This window comes from Magnolia sinica, chromosome 8 (assembly GCF_029962835.1).
Source record: "Magnolia sinica isolate HGM2019 chromosome 8, MsV1, whole genome shotgun sequence".
Taxonomy (NCBI): domain Eukaryota; kingdom Viridiplantae; phylum Streptophyta; class Magnoliopsida; order Magnoliales; family Magnoliaceae; genus Magnolia; species Magnolia sinica.
In genome coordinates this window covers 35,842,143-35,852,337 of record NC_080580.1, presented here as the reverse complement: position 1 = coordinate 35,852,337, position 10,195 = coordinate 35,842,143, and the positions used below count along the sequence as shown (strand labels likewise).

Sequence of the window (10,195 nt, the reverse complement as noted above, 5' to 3'; positions counted from 1 at the left end):
GGAATTGACCAATTGACAATGACATTATTTTGTAATAATACTAGCTCCATTAATATTTTAAAAATTTTAGTTCAACATTCTAAAACAAAGAACATTGAAATCCGACACCATTTTATACGTGAGCTTGTAGAGGATAATGTGATTATGTTGGATTATGTGTCCACCGAGCGACAACTTGTGGAAACCGCTAGATGCCAATATATTTAGAGATCTCCAAAAATCTATTGGAGTATGTGTGGTCTAATTTCATCATTGGTCCTTATGTTTTAACTTCTATGTTTGAGGATTTTGCCCTCATCATTATTTTTGGACATAAATAGTTTAGTTAATTTATTTTATTTTATTTTTGTGTTTTATTATTTTGTGAATTTTGTTGAGTGTACAAATAAAGGATTATTGGGGTGTGTGTGTGTGTGTGTGTGTATGTGTGTGTACATCTCATTGTATATGTCTGTGTAAGCTAAATTGGAAAATCTGAACTGACAGACTGCTTCGATGTCACCTTTGATGACATCAAAGAGGTCTTTGATGGCATCGAAGCCTTTCACGCATATCTAACCTATCTGAAAGAATTTTGATGGCATCGACACTGCTTTGATGACATTGAAACTTATGCTTCGATGTCATCGAAGACACTTCGATGACATTGAAGAATCGCGACAGTATTTAAATGGGCGTGCGCGAGATTTTTCTTTTCCATTTCATTTCTCTTCTTCCTTGTGGCGCTTCTTCTCCCCTTCTTCCTTAGAGCTCCGGTGGACGATTTCCCTTCAATTTTCTTCCTCCATTGGTTCTCTATTGTGGTAAGCATCCCTTTCGGTCCTCCATTTTCATTTTTATTGCCTAGGGTTTCCTATTTAGGGTTTGTAGTTTAGATTTGGAGATTTCCATTCGATTGTGCATTTCACTGTCTTTCTTGGTAAATCTTGCCTTTTTTCTTGATATTGTACGATTCTAAAGGACAAGGGCAAAATCATAATCCAAGGGGAGTCATCTAGAGCTAAAAGATAAAAAAATGTGTGCTCGTTCATGAGAAAACAGGCCCCTAGCTCCAGCTGAGCCCTCAACGCCATCATCTCCAGCCTCGCGACAGGAGACACTGCGCCAGGGCTCTCCAACTTGAGATCCAAATCCTTACAGTTCCACCTCGTACAGATGCCATATATGATTGGAGAGATATGTTGACAAGAATTGCATTCGCCCATATGGGATTGAGCCCCATATTATAACTGGTTGTGGATGGAGCAATGTGCTCAACTTTGGTGGCGTATCTTAAAATGAGCAGGTGTATCAATTCCCGACTTACTTTCATTGCCCAATTCTTGAGCAACCGTCTGTTGAGGTCACTATTGGTCAGACCACTACTCGTGTCACTACCGTGATGATCGTTCAACTCATCAGTGTGCCAGTCACTTCAGAAGGCCTAGTGGATCATGATTTTGACTCCTTAGAGGTTTGGTCTGAGGTCATCAGATACAAGTGTAATGGCGTAAACATCCCCTGGCATGAAGGGAATGCTTTACGTTTAAAGCACATGGCACATAAATTTCAAGTCCTCCATGATATCTTCAGTTAAAATGTCTATCCCCGTGGGAACAATAGGGTAGACTTGACCCCCTTCATGTTGGACATCCTTTATAGCGTCTGTCTAGGGATTTGTATATGTCTGCCAACCATCTACTCCATCAGATCGACATTGTAGTCCAGGGGACTCAAGATACGCATATTCTGTTTCTCATCTCATTTGTCTCCTATCCCGGGAGGTGAGGTTGCTGCCCACAACTGATTGTCTGTGTGCTTCTCCTCGCTTCACTCAAGTTAACATCAGGAGGATGAACCTCGAGGAGCAACTGACAACCGCATCAGCATCTGCACCATCGAAGGATGACGTTGCTGGTGACACCAAGGCTATGGAGACTAACTTCCCGATAGAGGATGAGACTCGATCACCTCCCGATCTCCCACACACACCAGAGTTCCACACCAGGTGTCACGTGCACTTTTGAGATCACCGAGAGTCCATCATCCAACACTTGGATCATTAGGATGAGCAACTCACTCAGATGGATCGGGTGGTTAAGGCCCTACAACGCTCTAAGGAGGTAGTACAATAGACTATGCAGGAGATTCTTCATGCCCTTACATGCCGTTGTAACAATTTTGCTTTGCGCGAGGGCGGTCTATTACTTTAGAGTCTCCGGTTTAGCAATGTTGGTCTAGGGTTTAGGTCTTGGGATAGTGTTCGCTCCCCAAGTATAAGGTTGTTATGTAGTAATAAACTCGGTGAGACCGAGGTCGAATCCCAAGGGACTGAAACCTGTACGTAATCTGAAACTAAGTAGAACTAGAACTAAACTAAGATGAAATCTAAATCGAGTGTAATTTGAGGAATAATAATGAAATAATTATCTAAAACTTAAAGAATTTAGGGAAAGGAAACTAGGGATTCAGAGGATCCACCTATAGAGATCAGGGAGATCTTATGGTTGTTTCAAGAATTCAACTGAACTTAGAGTCCCATCTTCATCCAGTGAAGGGTGTAACCATGGAAATCAAAACTGAACTTCCTTTGATCAAGTTTTCAAGAGATGAAAGGTATATGAATTAGAATGGATTCCATCACCAAACCATGCCCAGGAGACAAGGAAAACAATAGAATTAAACTAATTAACAACCAATCATAAGATGTATGAAGGTTAGGAAAGGTATCGTCATCCGACCATGCCCAGGAGACAATGGTGAACAACAGGGCTTCCTGACGTCATAATCAAAATAAGGAAAGGGACATGCTCAAAGTCACCACAGACCCATTGTAATTTTAGTCACAACAGACCATTAAAAACTAAAAACATTCCCTTAATTAAACCAAAATTAACATCAGTTCAGTCTAAACAAAAGGCACAAGCAAAAAGTTCTCCCATCACGCTAGAAGCTTCACCTCTTAGCCCTAGCTAAGAGGTTTAGCCTAGCAACATGATTAGGCTAAATCCCTTAAAAATAATAATACGAAAAATAGTAGTCAAAACTCTAAAATACTCTCTTTCTCTTGAACTATGCCTCCAAGGCTGCTTCACACCAAGATGCCCCAGTCTCCATGACTGCCTTCCCTTTTTATAAAGCTTTTCTGTCGGTGAAACACTCTCCATAAGTCTGTTTACGCAAGGCCTCTTGCGTAACCCTGTTTACGTAGGGAGTTAGACGATGCACTCCATCCTTGCTGATCTTACTGATTGGTGAAAGATCTTCTAGGGTTTGGTCTAGTTCCTCATCTCCACAAGATGGACAATGCAGATCTTCGATCCGATCCTGACCATGATCGGAAAATGGCCCACAGCGACTGCGTTTATCGGACGCAGAGCCTGCTGCGTAAACAGTTGCGCTGATGCTTGGTGGGACCTGTGATTTAAGTCTGTGGATAAATCCACACCGTCCACCGAATTCCTCTCGAAATTTCAATTAGAAAAGTATGGTTTTGGATCGCCCTTTATGCAGCCCACTTGATCGATCTTGTGGCAATGATGCTGCTGTTGGAATGGTTGGGACACCGTTCTTGCTATCTTCTTAAAGTTTCGACACTTATTCCATAGTAATATGGACCCTGGGATTATAATTGACGGTTCGGATTGGACTTCCGAACCGTGATGATGGCCCACAAGTGAGGACCGCAGGTCCCTGTTTCAAATAGAGAATGGCACTGCCATTTTTGAATTGTAGTCGGTCAACACCATGTTGACTAACTTCACTTTCTTGGTGCATGGCGAGTGCACAGTCTCTATGCACTCCACTTATGTAAAGTGGGTCCCACCTTGATGTATATGCGAAATCTGCTCCGTCCATCCATTTTTTCAGATCATTTAAGACGTTGAGTCTAAAATTGAAGCATATCCAGTGATCAGGTGGGCCCCAAATTAGATATTCATGTGATAATCTGTCTGTTGGCCTACTTTCACAATGATCTAATGGTTGAAATTCGACATGTATGGTTAATTTATGGTCCTCATACCATATATGAATTTTCGAGCCGAACGGATGGTGGAAACCCTGTGATCTTGCATTCTAGACATCATTCAGGCCATTTGAGATTCAGTTTCTCGATTTTCTCGGATATCTGGCATGTAAATCTGTTGATCTTGGTCTCCTGGGGTCCGTCCCATGTTTTGGTGAATTCTGAGCATTAAATCTCAGCTTTTAGCACCCTGTTTCGGTCCAAGCTCACAAATGTACCTTGCATCACAAACATGATTAAATCGGACAGTTAAACAGTACCATGTTCATAAATCCAGGCAATAATTGGGGTCTAATATATAATATTTAACCCTCAACACAACCCCTAACCTGCATCTTTCTAGTCCCGAGCAAAGTATGCGAAAAATACGTTTAGACTTACAAGATGATTTCTATAAACTCGAATGATTTTTGAAAAACAATACAGATCCTGGAATTATAAGATTTGTGAATGCTGGGCATTACATTCCCCATACTCATGTGCTCGGTAGACTTCATAATCAAGATCAAAGTATTAATCCATCAATTAGAAAAAATTCTAAACATTAGGATCTATGAGTGTATAGTCTAATCTCGGCTTATCATCATTAAAATTCATTTCTCTATTTCAAGATATCATTGGTAACCAACAAGAGAATTCATGATAGTTAAGACTTAAATCAAAACTTGCCTCACAGATCATTTTTTCATTCTTCCAGCTTTTAATTTTTTCATTAAAAGTAACGCTAAGAAGGGGAATCAAATCCTCACCTATAAGGAGCAATCCTATGGTGAAGACTGTACACCCAACCCTTTTCAAATATCATCCATGGGGAATTAAATTTACACCTATAGGGAGCAAACCTATGTTGAAGATTATTCGCCCAACTCTTTCCAAAGGTATCTTTTTTTTTAGCTAGGTATTTTCTTTTTCTTCAATTAATCATGACGGGCAAATTTTTCAAGCTAGTTCCTTACATGCTTAGTGATTACCAAGTTAACCCTTCAATATCAAACTGAAACCTTAATGTGAAAGCGAGATGTGACATATGGAATCATGACTCAATCAATGTTTACAACTTCTAATTATGGATTAATAATTCAAACTTAACTATGAAATCTAACAAATAGCTGAATGCAAGAGTCATAAATTACCAACATCACTTATCTTGTAATTCTAAATCTAAGATGGCCATCAAAATCACTTCGAATTCACAAGAATTTTTAGAAAAATTTTAAAAAAATTTCACAATTTTTGCTCAAGACTAAGAAAGCACTGATTAGGTAACCTGATCTCCCACCCCCAACCTAAAATCTACATTGTCCTCAATGTAAAAGATATATGAGCATGCAATGCACATGGGATAACGAAAGTAAATGAGAAGTGATGGGAAGATAGTACCTGGACGAAGGAATCGAGAAAAACTTTTCAAGATATCATAGTGTGAGAGTAGGTCAGCACGAGAGTGAAAACAAGAAAGCAAACTAACCTAATGGCATAAAACCAACTAACCTAGAACAACATAAAGAAAACTACCCTAGTCCTATGAAAGTAGTAAATTCTAATCTTCAACTGTGAAAGCACGGAAAATATACTCAATCATGTATCCAGGTTCTTCTGTTGGCCAGTATCTTGGTAAATTTCTCAGAAGGTTTTTCAACAAGATCATCCAAAAGCCAGTTTTGTAGTAGGCTTGGATGTCCTGGAGCGTGAATGTCCAGAGAAATTGAGGGACCTCAGCATAAAGTTTTCTTTTAATCGTCTGAAGTGTTCAAAGTATATACGATTCACCTGTAGCAGATAAAATTTTAAAGTTAGTACACCATGATGAATCAGAGACTACAAGTAGATGAAATTCAGAAAAATTTGTAGTAGGTAGTGTAGTCTCAACACACGTCGAAGTTTCACTCTTTAGTTCAATTTTCAGCTCCTCCTCCTTTAATGGTAAACATTCAGGATCTGGGAGAGGAGGTACTTCAAAATAAGGATTCTCTCGGTCCGTGACAACTACCGAGGTATTGTCTTGTGAGGCATCCATTATTTCGTATATCATGGGATCGTTTGAATCTGCAAAGTGTACTAAGCAATCATCCAAAGAGTCGAATCATTTAATTGAAAGGAGTTCATTCATCCTATCGATATATATGATGATATGTCCAATAACTCCTTTACCTGCTTTGAGAGTATAAATGAGCATACTCTCTTGTTTGTTCTCAAGGTGAGATGAAATCACCACTAGGTATGTCTCTTCTTGACCTAAATGGGCATATTCTAAATCAGAGGGTAAAGGTTTTAGGTCAAGCTTCAGTGGCTTGAGGTTAGACGATAGAGGCACGACATCAGTTTGGGGTAATTCTTGAAATTGTGGCCTCCACTGGTTAACTTCAAGTACCGGTGCAGTATTAAGCAAGGCACACCTCTCCGTAATCATGTCATCATCCAAGTCATGGGAGTATGTCAGGCACGTCTCTAGAGGATCAGAGGATAAGGTCAGAGGCGTTCTATCTTTTATGAAAGAATCAATCATGTTAATGTCGTGGAAATTGTCATCATCCTCTGAGTTTCTGCCGTTATTGAAAAAGATGTTTAACTCTAATGTCATATTCCTGAAAGACATAGTCATGACACCATTTCTGCAATTGATAATTGTGTTTGAAGTGGCAAGGAATGGGTGACCAAGAATGATGGGAATCTGAGTGCTCATGTTATTGATGAGATCAGTGTCCAGGATGATAAAATCTATAAGGTAATAAAATCTATCGACCTGGACCAACACATCCTTAATTATCCCTCTTGGTATACGAATAGAGCGATCAGCAAGTTGTAGTGTGGTTAGGGTGGGTTTTAATTTACCCAAACCTAACTATTTGTATACTCAGTAAGGAATCAGATTAACGCTTGCTCCTAAGTCAAGAAGTGCGTGATCAATTCGATAGTCCCTGATTACACATGATATAGTTGGGCTAGCGGGATCTTTGAATTTCTGCGGCACGTCTTGCTTCAGGATGGCACTCACTTTCTCAGTCAAGAAGATCTTCTTTTGAATACTCTACCGTCGTTTGGTCGTGCATAGGTCTTTCAGGAATTTGGCATATAAAGGTATTTGTTTTACGGCATCAAGTAGAGGAATGTTGACTTTCACTTGTTTCAACACCTCTAGAATATCCTGAGAGTTAGAGAGAGGTTTTGGTGCAACCAATTGTTGGGGAAATGGAGTAATTGGCTTCTCCAGAAGTTCTGGTTCTAATTTTTGTGGGACATCACTAGATCCATCATTGTTGTCCTCTTCTGATTCTTGAGGCTTTTCGAGCCTAACCGGAAGGGTTTTATTAATAATCTTTCCACTCCTAAGAGTGGTGATGGATTTAGCATGCTCCATCTGATTTGAAGAGCTTGGGTTGCCAACTTCATATTGCAGCTTTGGATTGGGAAGAGGTTGAGCTGGGAGGCTCCCTTTATTCCCAATTGTATTTTCAGCCTTAAGTCCTTCTAATGTTTTGTTAAGGTCTTGCAAGGTTTGTAGCATACCCTGATTGAAAAGATCTTGCTTTTCAAAATGTTTTAGAATCAGATCCTCTTGAGGTTTCTCTTGTTGTTGTTGTGAAGTTTGATTAAAGAAACCTTGAGGGATAGCAGTTTGTCCATTCCTCCAACTAAAATTTGGATGATTTTTCCAACCAGGATTGTACGTATTAGAGATAGGTTCATTGAAAGGTCTTTGATAGTTATTTACAGCATTGGCTTGTTCATTCAACACTTCTCGAAAGGTAGGTATTGTAGGACAATTTTCAGTTGTGTGAATGTTGCCATCACAGATGCCGCAAATAATTTCATTAACCTTATCCTTCTTTCCTTCCATGACCTCAAATTTTTTTATGAGATTAGTCACTTTATAATTGAGATCATCCTCTTCTTTCAAGAGATACAATCCACCTTTCTCCTTATATTGAGTCGGCCTAGATGTGATGTTCGAATTTGGGTAATGGTCCCATGATTGTGTTTTTTCAGCAAGGCTATCGAGATAATCTCATACCTCATCGAATTCTTTATTCATGAATTCTCCATTACATATTGTCTCGACTAATTGGCGCATGGAAGATAATAGTCCATCATAGAAAAAGTTTGTAATGCCCCACGTTTCAAAGCCGTGTTGTGGGCATGAACTGACAAGATCCTTGAACCTTTCCCAACATTGGAAGAATGTTTCATCCTCCTTTTGGGCGAAGTTTACGATTGCTTTTCTAAGGGTAATCGTTTTATGATGTGGAAAAAATTTCTGTATGAATTCCCTTTGCATATCATTCTATACGTCAATGAATCTAGGACGCAGTAAATGTAACCACATCTTAGCCTTCTCCTTCAAGGAAAATGGAAAGAGTTTTACCCTGACTGTATCCTCAGATATATTAGGAAAGTATAAAATGGCTATGATCTCATCGAATTCTTTCAAATGTAAGTATGGACTTTTTGATTCAAGCTCATGGAATTTAGGAATGAGTTGGATAACCCCTGGCTTGATGTTCATATGTCTTGTATTTTTAGGAAAAATCATGCATGAGGGCGTACTCACCCCTGCCAGTTATAAATAATCTCGTAAAGTACGAGGCGGGGGTGCTTGATGCACCTCATTCTCATCCTGAATGTCCTCTATCCTAGCTGGAGGGAGTTGATTTGCGGCCATTACTTCAACTAACTCTGGGGATCTCGAGCGGTGTCTAATCCTACGATAGACAGTCAATCCCTCAACTAATCCTCCTTCGGTCAAGAGACATCGAGTATTATCACAAACCTACTTGGGCATAAAACACTCGCAGCCCCCAATTTAGATCTTAAACCTAGACCTAAGAGGAAGAATAGAAAGGAATTCTAGAAATAAAGAGGAAAGATGGAAGTTACCGAATTCGAAGTCCTAAGTGAAGATCCTGCAAACCAAAACAAACCAAGTTAGTTTATAGAAGATAAAACTGAATCTAAAGGCTAGAGAAAGTAAGGAAATAAGGACGAAATTACCAGATTAGAAGATCTATCAAAAATCCTACGAGGTAGGAAAACAAGTTAGTTCTAAAAATCAATAAGAAAGAAAAATCTAAAACTAAAGTTAGTAAAATCCTAATCTTAAATTAATTTTAAAACCAAATAATTTTAGAGAATCGTAGCAGTCAGTCCCCGGCAACGGTGCCAAATACTTGTTCACTCCCCAAGTATAAGGTTGTGATGTCGTAATAAACTCGGTGAGACCGAGGTCGAATCCCAAGGGACTAAAACCTGTACGTAATCTGAAACTAAGTAGAACTAGAACTAGACTAAGATGAAATCTAAATCGAGTGCAATATGCTTGTAGAGATTCAGAGGATCCACTTGTAGAGATTAGGGAGATCTTATGCTTGTTTCAAAAATTCAACTGAACTTAGAGTCCCATCTTCATCCAGTGAAGGGTGTAACCATGGAAATCAAAACTGAACTTCCTTTGATCAAGTTTTCAAGAGATGAAAGGTATATGAATTAGAATGGATTCCATCACCAAACCATGCCTGTCACACCCCGAACTCAAAAACCGGGCTCACAAAATTTCCGATCGCCGAATCCGGCGCCGACAGCCTCCGTAGAACCCCATTCTGGGCTCCCAGCACCCATTCACCAGGTTTTGATCCTGGGATACTACAAGGAGGATTTATAATCATCAGTTTGATTCATAATGAGCATAACCAAAAGCATAACCCACGAACAATAACCACAAGAACACTACCACAAAATCTACTATGATCAAAAACTTTTGAGTACAATGCGTCTGAAAGGGGAAAATACAAGATAATGCAAAAGATAGAAACTCTAAAGCTCGTCTGCACGCTCCTGCTGCTACTATGCTATGGCTGCACCCTGGCGTCACCTGCACGTATCAATCATGCATAAGCTTATAGAAGCTTAGAGGGTGGTGTAAGTGTGTGCGCAATATAAGCGTGCTCAGAATGCAAGATCAGAATAATGCGGAGTCATGGTGATGAGTACATGAATGTGATCAGCCATACCAAGGCTATGCTGTGTAAGATATGAATGCCATCGGCCATAGCACAACCATGCGATGAGAGATACAACTCAAGCATGCCAATCCTCAACATGTATCAGTACAGTTCTCATTCTGGATAATCACCGGGGTTCAATACACTCCAAATAGCACAGTCGCTCTCCTAGCTGCACAGTCCAAGTGAGCGT

General features: G+C 39.7%; 1 non-coding gene across 1 annotated transcript; it reads left to right on the top strand.

The window, feature by feature from the left end:
• The first annotated feature begins 8,127 nt into the window (after positions 1-8,127).
• Positions 8,128-8,234, top strand: LOC131254541 (small nucleolar RNA R71). Its single transcript, XR_009175657.1, has one exon. It is a non-coding gene; the product is annotated as a small nucleolar RNA R71 (small nucleolar RNA).
• Positions 8,235-10,195: the final 1,961 nt, after the last annotated feature.